We start from the raw sequence: 15273 nt of genomic DNA on the forward strand, positions 1-15273 counted from the left end.
AGTCAGACTGACACCTCCAATCACCGATCGCCGCTCTGCACGCCCCTGAGGGGCACGCAGAGCGTATTATCCTGCCGCCGTCATATGACGTCCGGTCAGGATAATACAACCAGAACCCCGCCGTCAAACGCCTATAGGGCAGGCGGGATGTGGTTAATATTCAAGATTACATTTTGGGATTTGAATATATTTTAAGGCTAGGTTTATATATCTGCATGTGAGGAACGCTTACCCGTGTGCTGGAATGGTAGCCTCCTGTGCATGCGCAGGAGTGATGTCATCCAACGACAACCATTAAAGGCAGCAGAAAAATAGCACCCAGAAAAAGATGCCATTCCAGCGAGGGACAGGAACCGTTGGAAGAAAGGGGAGTATTTGCTGCCTTCTGTTCCACTTTAAATCATGCCACAACTAACCTTTGCCGTTTGGCATTTATGAAAATTTGCTGCATTGAAGCATGGGGGTGTCACCAAGAATTGCCATTAAGAATTCCTCACTGAGGAAGTGGACGGCTCAGGGAGGCCCACTGGCAGATGTCCATGTTGACAGCTGCAAAAACCGGAAGGAGAGAACCTGAGGAACTGATCAGTACAAATAGTGAGGCTCCATTCTGGTGGGACAGCATTGCCTATGATATGTCCTGACACTATGCCGCCATTCTGCTACCTGGCCAAGTTCTTCCTGTGTTAGTGCCTGCCCGCTGCCAACTCCAGGAAACATGCAATTGTTCCTCACTCCAGGATCTGCAGAAATCCCTGCTGACTGATCTCAGACTCTCTCCATCCAATCACAGTGCTTTTCATAGTGCATTTGACAGGCAGCGAGGAGCGGTTATATTGCCTCCTCACCACCTGATATAAAGGATAGGTTCACCATTAAAAAAATAAATTCACTTTTTTTTTTTTTGCAGGTAAAAATATTTGTACCGATTATTTTTTCCTAAGGATCCTGCAAAGCATTGCAAACATAATCAGCAGAGCGCAGGTGCAATGTCTGGCTGCTGCATCTGCCCATACCTCTGATACAGACAGGCAGTTACTGAAGTCCAGGAAGATGAATGAACTAGAAGAGCGCTCACAAGAGACCATGCAATTCATTGAGAGCTACAAGCCATCAGCTGCAATGGCAGACAGAAGTTGTAGTTCATTCATTCTCTGTGAATCAATGGCTGTGTGGGCAGAGCCCCGCATGGCCTGCAACGTTTCCAAAGATCCCACGCCTGCTGTTAGGGGAGATCATGGATTGAGGTGGTGGATGTTGAACATGTTACGGCCTAAATACGTGTGTGACGTGTTCAAAAAGGTGAAATTATCCTTTAAAGTGGTTCTAAAGACTCAAGGTTTTATACATTCATGCATTCTAAGCAAAAAGGTAAACAACTTTGTCTGTACAGCAGCTTCCCACCCTAATACTTACCTGAGCCCCATCACTGTCCAGCAGTGTAGTGTGCACTAGAGCCTTGGCTCTCCGGGGACTCTACCGCCTCATTAGCTTAGACAGCAGGAGCCATTGGATCCCACTGCTGTCAATCACAGTCAGTGAGCCAATGAGAAGAGAGGTGGCGAGCTGCAGCCGTGTGTGCGTGAATGGACATGCAGAGCAGGGGCTCAGGAGTGAGCTTGCTCGGGTGCCCCCATTGCAAGCTGCTTGCTCTGGGGTCACTTGGCAGGAGGGAGGGGCCAGGAGCGCCGGCAGGGGACCCGAGAAGATGCAGTTCCATTACACAGAGCAGGTTAGTAAATGTCTGTGATAAAAAAAAATTGCTATTGATCTCACTTTAACCCCTTTTAACAATTGTATGCACTGCATGCCGTGGCAGCACGGCCCCATTTAAGTGGTATTAAAGTGTTGTTTTTTAAATAACAAACATGTTATACTTACTTGCTCTGTGCTCCTCTTTTCGGGTCCCCCGCCAGCGTTCTGAGCTCCTCCCCTTCAAGCCCTGGTGGCACCACTGCGTACTCGATACTAAGCTGCTGCTCTATGCATCCATAAGACAGATCCAAGCCAAGCTGTGGCTCGGCCAACGCCCCCCCACCGAACCAAAAATACACAAAGTCCTGCAAGGTCGCTAATGAATAAGGGGAACTTCTCCATAATTAGAAATCCAACACCAAAAAAATCCTTTATATAGATTGAAGCTCAACCCCTGCATGTGCATTCCCAAACAGATCTGTTGCACAACACTCTCTCCTCATTGGCTCACTGGCTGTGATTGATAGCAGTGGAAGCCAATGGGCTCCCACTGCTGTCCCAGCCAATGAGGAGGGAGAGACCCAGACAGTCTAGTCCAGGGGTCTTCAAACTATGGCCCTGCAGTTGTTCAGGAACTACAATTCCCCATCATGTCTATGAAGATCAGAGTTTTCCAATGCCTCGTGGGATGTGTAGTTCCACAACAGCTGGAGGGCCGTAGTTTGAGGATCCCTGATCTAGTCTATTGTGAACATCACTGGATCGGAGGGAGCTCAGGTCAGTATGGGGGGGGGGGCAGCGGCGGCTAGACACAGAAGGTTTTCTATATTAAAGCATAATGGTAAAAAATTTTCAACCTTTAAAACTACTTTAAACTTAAGGAGTTCTGTTTTGTCAAAACTTGCCCATTGGCAAACTCTGCGCCCCAAGCTAAAAATACAGCGACTGCCAATCAAAGCACCGTGGCCTCGGCCTGTGACCGGCCCCATTGGGCTGTAATATTACAGTTCGGTTGGGCGTCTGGGGGCAGAATATGGTAGGAATCGTTAAGCTATGGCCCGTTTTTACCACCCATCTGAGACCTATTTTGTCCCAGCGCCCGCTTTCTGTATGTTTCCGTACTTACACCCCTTCCCAGGTCCAACATTAATAGTGAGCAGAAATTAATTCATCCCTCAACAACAGTCCCAGCATCTGATGTAGCCCCCCCCCTAGGAAAATGATTTGCTCAGACAGGGATCCCACTTACTTTGGGGGGCTTTCCTCCAACTTCCTGTTGTGTCTCTGGGACAGGAAGTGAAGGGAAATGTCCTCCAAGCTGCACAGGTAGTTATAATACCCTGGCAGGGGGTGTAACCCTTCCCTGCTCCATGTAAAGCTGAATAAAGTTTGGTTTGTAGGTTCAGCTTAATGTATTACAATAGGTGGATGAGGTGTGAGGAGACATGGAGGGATCCTCCAATCAGAAGATGAGGGGTGGGGTGGAGGACCCCCAGTCTATGGGAAGGTGGGGGGGTATAGAATGTATGGCCCCTCCCTAGGCCCCGGCCTGTCTGATAAATGAGGCGCCTTCCCCGGGCAGGGCCGCCCGGCCTCCTGTGGAGGGGAGTTCATGTATCAGTCAGTATGGATCCCCTCAGAGCACAGTGCGGCCTAGTCAGCCTTCAGAGGCCTGCTCCCAGTGCAGGCTTCCCCTCCCTCCGCAGGCCTCAGCCTGCTCCCTCCACACACCAGGCCCGCGTTTCCCTTCTCTTACCCTCCCTCCCGGGGTGTCTCGGTCCATGGCTCCCGGTAAGCTTCCTTCCTGTCCTCGGCCTCCTCCTCCTCCGCCGCTCACGTCACTAGACCGAGCGCCCCCCTCCGTGCGCGCTCCCGGCGCCGCGCAGCTACGTGGCCGCTGCCCGCTCCGTGGTAAGGGGGCGCGCGACCTGCCTTGGCTAGGCACTCGACGAGCGTTGCACGCATGCGCGTTCGACGGGTAGGGTGAAAGCGAGCTATCTGGTAACCCGGACAGGGCTGACAGAGCGCATGCGTGCCGGGAGACAGCGCGTGGCCGCGTTTGACTTGGCACATGCGCATTGAACATTCAAGCGATTCAGCCTACTTCGCACGCGCGAACCTCTCTATACAGCATAGCGTGTCATAGGCGCCAGGGCTCCCCTAGAAAAATGCGTTTTGAAAAAATAGTAATTAGTTGTCGCTACTCTATTCTTTACCCTTCAATTTGTCTAAAGTGTTTTGTTTCTGTAGATGTTTTTATTATTTTGTGATCTACCTTGTTCCGCGCTTTTTTTTGGGCTTCAACAAAATGGCGACCGTTTAACCAAAAGGTAGAAGGGCTGACATTTGTAGGCGGAGCTTCGCCGGTGACACAGCAGTACCCTTGTAACCTCTATTGTGCAGACCACTGATTTAAAGGGGCGATGTCTGATTGGCTGGGGATGGCTATTTCATTTTCTGGATACTCCAGGCAGACTTGGATAAACAAAAATAACAATTATTCCACATATATATTCAACACACTTTGAAAAACCATCAATTTAGTTTCCGATCGATCGCTTCCAATAAGAATATTTGATTTTACTTCAACAACCCATTTAATTAATAAGACACACACCGGGAAGAGGATTTTCATCGATTGTTAAGAAATTATGGTAATTTATTATCATTATGGATCTCATCTCCGTTTCCCCATGTAATCTCACAATCTGAGCGATTGAAATACGATCCTATTCATGAACAAAGTATCTTGGTGCTGCTGACTGATGCAAAATGACTGATAATATTCCTCCCTGGCCGATCGACTCAAATCTGAGCTAAATCAAGTCCAATGGTGGCCATACACACGTTAATAAATGATTGATTTATTTTCCGATCGATTTTCCCCAATAAGAATAATCAATCAATATTCGACACAGGAAACTGATTTTGATCAATCGTTACAAGGTATGATTGTTACGGTAAAATCAGAAAACAATCAAATTGGCGTAGCTTCCCTTCTGATCGCTTTGGACTTGGTTTAGATCAGATTCGATCAAACCGAGTTGATGGTCAAAGTTTTTTATCTAGATTGTAAGCTCTAACGAGCAGGGCCCTCTAATTCCTCCTGTATTGAATTGTATTGTAACCGTATTGTCTTACCTAACATTGTAAAGAGCTGCGCACACTGTTGGCGCTATATAAATCCTGTATAATAATAATAATATTCATAATTAGATGATCTTTGATCGATTGGATTATGAGGTTGCCTAGTGGGAAGAGAGGTGTGATTATTCACTTACAATCGTATATCTTACAACTATTGATCAAATCCACTTCCACGTGTGGCATATTGATCAAATGATTGAATAATCGACTACTGACCGATTATACTAAATGGGGAAGATCCATTGGAAAATAAATCAGCTGCACGCTGAGAGGAAGAGAGTGAAATGAACTCATTACTGTGCTGCTTCTCCTTTCACTGTCCAATCACAGTCTGGGCTCAGAGGAAGTAGTTTGAATGGCACTGTCTATCAGACCAAGGGCCTCTTGTTGTAGAAAAAAAGCACTGCAGGGGGAGAGCAATAAAAGCTGCTTTGTTATTTTATCTTTTATTGGGCTATTATTTTTATCTTATGTTTGGCTGGAGTTCTTCTTTAGGAGATAATCTCTGGAATTCATTAGAAATTTTGTCTCCAGTCCAAGCAACAAAGGGCACAACTTGCAGCAGATTCATGTAGCTGTCAGGAAGTGTATATCAGGCATCACTAAATGGCGGACCGCGGTCTGCATCTGGACTAAAGCCCCGTACACACGTCCCGAACGATCGGCCGTCTTTTGTCCGGTGCTGTCCTGACGGCTGAAAAGTGCTAAAGACTGCACACGAATTTTGTCGGCCAACAACAACCAACTGCAGAAGTGATGTCATGTGATGGTTAACTTTCCTTGTCTTTTTTCTTTTCTGAGCATGCCCAGTCTTGCTAATCTGCTGTTTGTCGGCCGAATTCTGTACTGACTGGCGAACAATCGGCCGTTCTGGTGTTGGCCAACAAAAATTTTATAGCATGCACACCCGATTCTGTTAGTTCGAAAAGTCGGAGTCGGTTGTCGGAAGCATCATACTAACAAGCCGACAATCGGCCGATCGTTCGGTGGCCGAATATTTATGGCCGACAATCGGTACGTGTGTACGGGGCTTTAGTCACCGTCCCAGCTGGACCCCTGTGGTTTCACTATTAAGTTATTCCTCTCTCGTGTCGCAAGCACTGTCATCTTCACAGAGCTGACATCAGGAGGCAACACAGTGCTGGATGGAGGGTGGGAGCTGCCCCAGTTAACAGATTGGTTGCTAAGAAGCAGGGAAGTTCTAGCAAAAAATCACAAGCTAGTTAACAGGAAAATCTGTGCAACTCCATCCATAGGTGTGCACAGCCTATTGCATAAGGCTCCGTTCACATGTCAGCGTATGATCGCGGGCAGAACCGCCGCGGTTCCGCCCGCGATCCGGAGATTTATTGCAAATCGCAGGACGCCTAGCGTTGCCCGTTGATTTGCAATAGCCCCCCAAACGCCGAGCGATGTTGCCGCGATTTACGCCCGCCGAATCGCGGCAACATCGCGCAAACAAAATCGCGGGACGCAATACGCTCCAAAAAAGTACAAGAGCTTCTTTGGAGCGTATTGCGTCCCGCGATTTTGTTTGCGCGATGTTGCCGCGATTCGGCGGGCGTAAATCGCGGCAACATCGCTCGGCGTTTGGGGGGATATTGCAAATCAACGGGCAACGCTAGGCGTCCCGCGATTTGCAATAAATCTCCGGATCGCGGGCGGAACCGCGGCGGTTCTGCCCGCGATCATACGCTGACATGTGAACGGAGCCTTAGGGTGTGCACCCCAAAACTAAAACATATACTGTATGCATGTGTGTGCATGTGTATATATACAGATGGTGTCAGTAGAGCAGTGGATGGTGTCATAAGGGCAGAGATTGGTGTCACTAAGGTATTTTTTACAATTTTATTTTTTCTATCATTTTTTTACATTTTTTTTTTTTTTTAGCAGACTTTTTTGTATTTGGTGAAATATCAGGGGTTTAAACAGTGGAAATATGCACCACATGGGGTGATTAGGGTGTGCCCAGGCACACCTGGCACACCCTGTGCGCATGCCTATGACTCCATCCAGAACTGTCCTGCCTCTCACTGTCAGCTCTAGACCTGCTGTGCCTCCCACCCTCCAACCTGTGTAAGGTAGGATAAGGAAGAGGGTTCTGTCCCTGTTATGGACTGGGGGTGATATGAAGGGGGGTGAAGACAGGAACAAGGGGGGGGGGGGGGTGAGGGGCTGGGAACACTGATGTAATACCGAAATTGTGATGTGAAGTATCTAAGGCTAGGTTCACATCATTGCATACTGCGTTCTGTGTGTAGGAAGCCTATTCATTTCAGTGGGCTACCTTATATGTAAAAACGCAGAGAAAAAAAGTCCCCAACCCTTATTTTAAATTGCACCGTACCGAGCCACATAGCGCTGTGGTACCATGCTGTTTGGCGCTCGTGAAAACGCGCCAATGCACAGAGGTGCCATTAAGAACTAAACATGTCATTTGGATTTCTGCTGGAAGAAAATTTTAATGACTGGACCTCTGTGAATTTGAATTCAATACCCCCGGTGTAAATGAATATACTGTATGAATCTGTTGTAGAATTGCTTCTCCAACACATTTGACTCCATTATGGAAGAGGATTTAAGCCTCGAACACACGCACAGATTGTTGGCCGTAAATTGTCGGCCAACGTCTGATCGGCCGATTGTCGGCTTGTTAGTATGATGCTTCCGACAACCAACTGCAAATTTTCGGCTGAACAAAATCTGGTGTGCATGCTATAAAATTTTTGTTGGCCGTCAACAGAACGGCCGATTGTTCCTCAGTCAGTACAGATTTCGGCAGACAAAAATGTGATGAGCAAGACTGGGCATGCTCAGAGAAGAAAAAACACACGAAAAGTAAACCAGAACATGACATCACTTCTGAAGTTGGTTTTTGTTGGCCAACAAAAGTCCAGTGCAAGTCTAGAGCACATTTCAACCAACAAACAACACTGGACAAAAGACGGCCGATCGGTCGGCCGATAATCTGTGCATGTGTATGAGGCTTTAATTCTATCCACTCTTCTTACTACCAACATGGCAGAATATCTTTATTCACTCATCACAGCCACTGCAGAAGAACGTAAGAGTGCTGCACAAAGGAACTACCTAGATTTGTTGCCTGTATTGAAAAGAGCAAGGAAACTGCTGCAAGGCTTTTATGCATTTCAGGGCAGAACGTTCTAATAGGGCCAAGCCAGATAACTGTCAAATACTTTATTGAATCACCCCCCCCCCCCCCCCCGTGTATAAAGTCCTTTCCTTACGTTTTACCTTCTGCTCTATAAGTAAAGCCAGCCATAGACGGTCCTAATCTTGAACAGTTCAGCAGAGACCGGCTGAGATTGGAAGCATGTATGGGTAGGCTGAATGTACCCAAGTATATCGATAAACTTAAGTACAACCAATCTTTCGGATTTTTTATGAGATTGTTGCAAGAAAGAATCGCACTGTCTATGGCTGGCTTCAGGTCTGGTTCATACTTATGCAGTATGATCTGTTTCTGCTGTGCTTTTTGGATGTATTTTGTTTAAGCTTTTTTTTTTTTTTTGACATTTTGTTGTTGGGCAGATAAAAAAAAAAAAATACAAATTGCATCAAAAAGGCACTATATGCTTTTCTGAAGCGTTTCCATTGAAGTCTATTGAACCAAAACTGCACCGCTATGCATTTAACCACTTGCCGACCAGTCACTGGGACTGTACTGCGGCAAAGTGGCTCGATTCCGTCCAGTGACGTAGACCTACGTTGTTGACTCCTTCCCTTCTAGGCGCGTTCCCACTGTTTTCAGTCACAGCGGGAGTCGGGCCAGGGGGAGGAGCAGCGGCGATCGCTGCTGCTCTTCCCCGATCGTTGGGGAATCGAGTTTGGAGATCCGCCCGCCTGTGTAAACAGAGCGGGCGGATCTCCTAAGTGACAAACAGTGACAGATTGCAGGGTTCAGCATAGCTGAACATGCGATCTGTCCCTGTGTCACTCAGTCACCTCCCCCCACACATGTTAGTAAGCACCAGGCATACATTAACCCCTTCCCTGCCAGTGTCATTTTTACTGTAACAGTGCATATTTATAGCACTGATTACTGTAGAAATGTCACTGGTACCCCCAAAAGTGTCAAAAATGTCAGTCAAGGGTCCGATCTGTCCGCCGCAATGTCGCAGTCCCACAAAAAAAAAAAAAAGAAAAAAGATTGCAGATCGCCGCCATAACTCGTTAAAAAAAAAAAAACAACACCAAAAATGACAGAAATCTTTCCCTTAGTTAGTAAACGCAATAACTTTTGCGCAAACCAATCAAAATACGCTTATTGTGATTTTTTTTTTTTTACCAAACATAGGTAGCAGAAAACAAATTGGCCAAAAATTTAAAAAAAATTTAGATTTTTACATTTTTTTGGGGGGAATTTCATATAAAAAAAATGTAAAAAATATTGTTATTTTTTCCAAATTGTCTCTCTTTTTTTGTTTATAGCGCAAAAAGTAAAAATCGCACAGGTGATCAAATACCACCAAAAGAAAGCTCTGTGGGCAAAAAAGGGTGTAAATTTCATTTAGGTACGGCGTCGCACGACCGCGCAATTGTCAATTAACCACTTGCCTACAGTGCACTTTCACCCCCTTCCTGCCCAGACTGATTTTCAGCTTTCAGCGCTCTCACACTTTGAATGACAATTACTCAGTCATGCAACACTGTACCCATAAAAAATTTGCGTCCTTTTTTTCACACAAATAGAGCTTTCTTTTGATGGTAATTGATCACTACTGGGTTTTTTATTTTTTGTGCTTTAAATAAAAAAAAGACTGAAAATATTGTGAAAAAACGCATTTTTTGAACTAAAAAATAAGAAAACAGTAAATTTAGCCCATTTTTTTTCCATAATGTGAAAGATAATGTTATGCCGAGAAATCAGATACCCAACATGTCATGCTTCAAAATTGCGCATGCTCACAGAATGGCGCCAAACATTGGTACTTAAAAATCCCCATAGGCAACATTTTAAAAATTTCTGCAGGTTACTAGCTTAGAGTTACAGAGGAGGTCTAGGGCTCAAATTATTGCTCTCACTCTAACGATCGCGACGATACCTCACATGTATGGTTTGAACACCGTTTATATACGTGGGCGGGACTTGCGTATGCGTTTGCTTCTGCGCGCGAGCTAACGGGGACAGGGCGCTTTAATTTTTTTTTTCCTATTTATTTTATTTATTATTTTTTTATTTTTACACAGTTTAAAAAAAAAAATGTTTTGATCATTTTTATTCCTATTACAAGGAATGTAAACATCCCTTGTAATAGAAATAGGCATGACAGGTCCTCTTTATTGTGAGATCTGGGGTCAAAAAGACCTCACACCTCACAACTACACTAAAAAAGAAAAAAAAAAATTGTTGAAAGAGGAAAAAAAAGAAAAAAGAAAAAAAAAAGCGGCCCTTTAAACCGGTTGCTAGGCAACGTCTTTTGACGTAGCTCCGGTCCTCCAAGACCATAGAGTAGAGTGAGGGCCATCTTGCCCTCACTCGACTTCCTGTCTCTGAGGATCCGGGACCGGATAGTTTTCCCCGCTGCCGGCGGGGCCGGTAAGCTGGGAAAACGTCTGGGACGCGGCAGGAGGGGGGGGCACCTCTTCCCCTGCACCGTAAGGGTAATTCCGCGGCGAATCTGCCACTGGAACCACCCTTATCTGAAAGCCGACCGCCCGCCGTTTCAAAAAATACCGGGGTTATGGGGGCTATCTGCTGCCATAACCCCAGTATTTAGCTTTTAATGGCCGACGCATATAGTCGTTAGGCGGTCAGTAAGTGATTGCACGTATATGGCAAACAGGTGACGATGACTGATGGGGTGACAGGTGACAATGACTGATGGGGTGACAGGTGACAATGACTGATGGGGTGACAGGTGACAATGACTGATGGGGTGACAGGTGACAATGACTGATGGGGTGACAGGTAACGATGACTGATGGGGTGACGAGTGACGATGATTGATGGGGTGACAGATGACAATCACTGACGGGGTGACAGATGACAATCACTGACGGGGTGACATGGGACGATGATTGATGGGGTGACAGATGACGAAGACTGATGGGGTGACAGGTGACGGGCGATGGTCACTGATGGGTGACAAGTGACGGGCGATGGTGCACGGCGGTATTGATGGCAGTCTCTGGTGACCGGTGAACTTTAGGCTACGTTCACATGTGAGCGTAGTGATCGCGGGCAGAATCACTGCGATTCTGCCCGCGATCCAGAAATCATTGCAAATTGCGGGACGCCTGTGCGTTGCCCGTGATTTGCAATAGCACCCCAAACGCTGTGCGATGTTGCAGCGATTTCCGCCTTCCGAATCGAGGTAACATCACGCAAACAACGCATGGCGCCCCAAAGAAGCTCTTGTACCTTTTTTGGGCGTCATGCGATGTTTGCGTGATGTTACCGCGATCCGGCAGGCGGAAATGGCGGCAACATCGCACAGCGTTTGGGGTGCTATTGCAAAAAACGGGCAACGCACAGGCGTCCCGCAATTTGCAATGATTTCCGGATCGCGGGCAGAATCGCGGTGATTCTGCCTGCGATCGCTGCGCTCACCTGTGAACGTAGCCTTATGGGTGTCAATTTCTGGGCACTAATGAGGTGACTGTTGGGTGACAGGTGACATTGGGGGGGGGCTGAGGACTGTGTGGGGTGACCTTTATTTGTGTGATTTTACTTTTTACATGTGTACAGAGCAGTAACTCACTATTTCTAGCTCTGCTCCCCTCATACTGGAAACTGTATGAGGAGAGAAGAGCTAGTAACACTGAGTTACTGCTCTGTGTTTACATTTTGTGATCGGCTGTGAATGGATTCACAGCCGATCACTTAGTAAACAGTCACTGTCAGTGACTGTTTACTACCGCCGGTGACAGCTGTGTTCCTACGGAACACAGTGCCACCGACATGATCGCGCATGAGCAGTCATCTTCCGGGCTCCGCTATTGTGATCGGCTGTGTCATTGGAACACAGCCGATCACGTGGGAAACAGCCATGCCTATTGGCTGTTTCCCCCCTGCCGGGGGCACGCCGACACCGGCAGTGCACGGCGGCGCGCCCGCGATCGCGCGCCTGCCCTGCATTTCCTGCGGACGTCATATGACGTCCACCCAGGATAATAGCCGCACCGTCCCGCCGTCATATGACGGCGGGCGGTAAGTGGTTAAAGTCGCAAAGCGCAGAATCGCAAAAAAGTGGCCTGGACGTAAGACAGCAAAATCCTCCGGTGGTAAAGTGGTTAAAAAGGTCCCTGTCCCTTTCCAAAAACGCAGCAGCTGAAGAAAGCATAGATGTGAACGTGTCCTATAGGAAACAATTTTAAATGGATTATAGTAAGTTTCTGCAAAAAGCACCAAAAAAACACATAGGCCCCTTTCACACGAGCGATCTGATCAGATCCGCCTTCCAGGTTTTTAGGCGGATCTGATCGGATCCTCCATGCATCCCTATGGGTCAGCGAATGTCAGCGGAGACATCTCCGCTGACACCCGCATCCGATCCGTGAAAAGGGGATCGGAGAGCAAACAGGCCGTCCGCTCTCATCCAATTCCCCCATAGAGATGCATGGGGACCTGACATCTCCCTCTCCGCACACAGAGTGGAGAGGGAGATGTCACCTGCCTGCTCAGCGGGGATCAGTGTTTACGATCCCCTGCTGAGCAGCACGGATCCGCCTACGGAGGCAGACGTGTGAAAGAGCCCATAGATATGAACCAGGCATAAGGATCTATTAACACTATAATAGGTGTGTTGAGTGTGCATTCGCGACTTGCGATGCCTTTTAAAATGTGCTGCAATACTTTTTTTTTTTTTTTGTAAAAGTGTAGGTTTACCTGTTCAGAAAAAAAAAAAAAAACTAAAAAGAATGAACACCATATACCCCACCTCCTCCAAGCAGATCCTGCTGTAACTACCTCCGAGGGTGATGAGCTATCAATGCCTACACAGCCAGCCAGGGATTTGAAATCCCCGCTTTTCTCCCCCCCCCCCCTTCTTTCTGCAGGTCGTCCAAGATGGATCAGAGTTATTCTGACTGGCACAGAAAATTGCTCTGAGCCATCCCGGAAGCACAGCAGACAGAGTAGAGTGGGGGATTTTAAACACAGGTGGAGGGCGTAAGTTTGCATTTTCAATTTTTCAGAAAAGGTGAACTAACCTTTTAAAGTAGAAGTAAACTCTCATGCATAATTTTTACCTATAGGTAAGCCTTTAATAATAAGGCTTTCCTATAGCTACTGTAAAATATCTCCTAAATGTGCACCGTTTAAGAGATATTTACTATATATGTAACCAGTGATGTCACCGACACATGCGCTCTGAAGGAACAGCATACCTGTATTGTTCCTTCAGAGCAGTGCTGTAAACAGCGACTCCGGAACGCATGCACAGGAGTGCTGTAATCGACAGCTCAGCCAGTCAGATAGCTAAAGCCAGCAAACCCGGACAGAAGACCGGGTGAGGATGGAAGCGCATTTAGTGGTGAAAGCGTGCCGCTGGAGGGCATTTTCATGTAAATCTGCCATAATGTGTTAGTATGCAATGCATAATAGCACATTATGACAAACTGCCTGGGGCCCGATTTCTTTTTTGGATGCGGTTTACTAAGCTTTATTTATTATAGGTACTTATATAGCACCGATTTACTCAGGGCTTTACATACCTTTAGGCCCCTTTCACACGGGCTTTCCGATTCAGTCTGCCTGTCAGTTTTTCAGGCTGACCTGATCAGATGCTCCATGCACCCCTATGGAGCAGCGGATATCAGTGGTGACATCTCTGCTGACACCCGCTGCTATCTGATCCGATCTTGACTGTGAAATCCAGACGGATGGAAACCCTATTTTCCATGTCTGGAGGATCAGATTGGATGAAAAACAGACAGGCAGTCTGTTTTCATCCGATCTCCTATAGAGGAGAGCGGGGATCTGACAGGTTTGTCTCTGCAAAGTAAGCGGAGACGGACCTGTCATCCGCCTGTTTAGCGGATTGATCCCCGATGAGCAAAACGGAGTCCGCTGGGCGTAAAGCCAGTGTGAAAGGACCCTTACCTGTATTTTGTACATTCACATCAGTCTCTGCCCTCAAGCAGCTTACAATCCAAAGCCTCGTACACGCAACGATTGTTGGCCGTGAATTTTCGGCCAACGTCCGATTGGCCGATTGTCGGCTTGTTAGTATGATGCTTCTGACAACCGACTGCGACTTTTCGCCCGAACAAAATCTGGTGTGCATGCTATAAATTTTTTGTTGGCCGTCAACAGACCGGCTGATTGTTTGTTAGTCAGTACAGATTTCGGCAGACAAAAATCAGATGAGCAAGACTGGGCATGCTCAGAGAAGAAAAAACACGGAAAGTAAACCAGCACATGACATCACTTCTGAAGTTGGTTGTTTTTGGCCGAAAAAATTAGTGTGCAGTCTAGAGCACATTTCAACCAACACAACAACACTGGACAAAAGACGGCCGATCGGTCAGCCAACAATCGTTGCGTGTGTACGAGGTTTTAGGTCCTAACTCACATTCATACATACTAGGGCCAATTTAGAAAGGAGCCAATTAACCTACCAGCATGTCTTTGGGGTGTGGGAGGAAACCCACGCAGGCACAGAGAGAACATGCAAATTTCAGGCAGGTAGTGCTGTGGTTGGGATTTGAACCAACAGCTCTATTTGTAAAGAAAACTTTTAACTATGTTGACTTTCATTTATGCACATTGCAGTGTGCATACATGCTTTGCATCACATTGCGCTAAAAAAAATAAAATAGGGCATGTTTTTTTTTTTGCACAGGGCAACGCACATCAGCACAACGCACTGGTCCTATTAAAATACATTGCTTTTACAATGTATATGCACTATCAGGCATTGAACAAAGCATACCAACACATCTAGTGTGAACGGACCTTCAGCAAAACTTGTCAGAGGTGGGGACCTAGGTGAATGGTGAAGAACATATAAGCTGTGGGGAGAATCAGCTGGAAGACTTTCCCTGCACTATGCACTGTGTACTGAACAGTTGCTACATCAGGCTGGTGACAGGTTCATTTTAAAGGAAACCTGTGCTAGAGACTGCTGACATCACATATACTGGAGATTAGGAAATTTACAGAAACGATACCATCTCATCAGGTCAGCATATCCTGAATGTAGAGCTTAAAATAGGAACATAGTGCAGTAGGATGGGTCACCTTCTTTACAAATGTAGAGGATTTAACTCATGGAGATTTTCTAAAACTAGTGCACACAGAATCTCCAACGGATCGGATGAGAACGGACCGACGGTTGACAATTAAAACCTGGAAGCTCATTGCTTACTTTGCACCAGGTTTAGTAAATTTCCCTCATGGTGTCTGAATATCCCATTAGGCCTGCTTTTACTGTGTATTTAAAAGTTCATGTCCCGCTTTAC

At 46.6% G+C, this 15273-nt stretch overlaps 1 protein-coding gene across 1 annotated transcript in view; it reads right to left on the minus strand.

Annotated features, from left to right (window-relative positions):
* Positions 1-3646, minus strand: part of ZNF652 (zinc finger protein 652) — a 100232-nt gene extending 96586 nt beyond the window's left edge. Inside the window, exon 1 of the mRNA XM_082271418.1 lies at positions 3452-3646. The gene's annotated coding sequence lies outside the window, so the exon portion shown is untranslated. The remainder of the gene's footprint in view (positions 1-3451) is intronic.
* Positions 3647-15273: the final 11627 nt, after the last annotated feature.

Source organism: Pelophylax lessonae (assembly GCF_965119305.1).
Source record: "Pelophylax lessonae genome assembly, chromosome: 11".
Classification (NCBI taxonomy): Eukaryota; Metazoa; Chordata; class Amphibia; order Anura; family Ranidae; genus Pelophylax; species Pelophylax lessonae.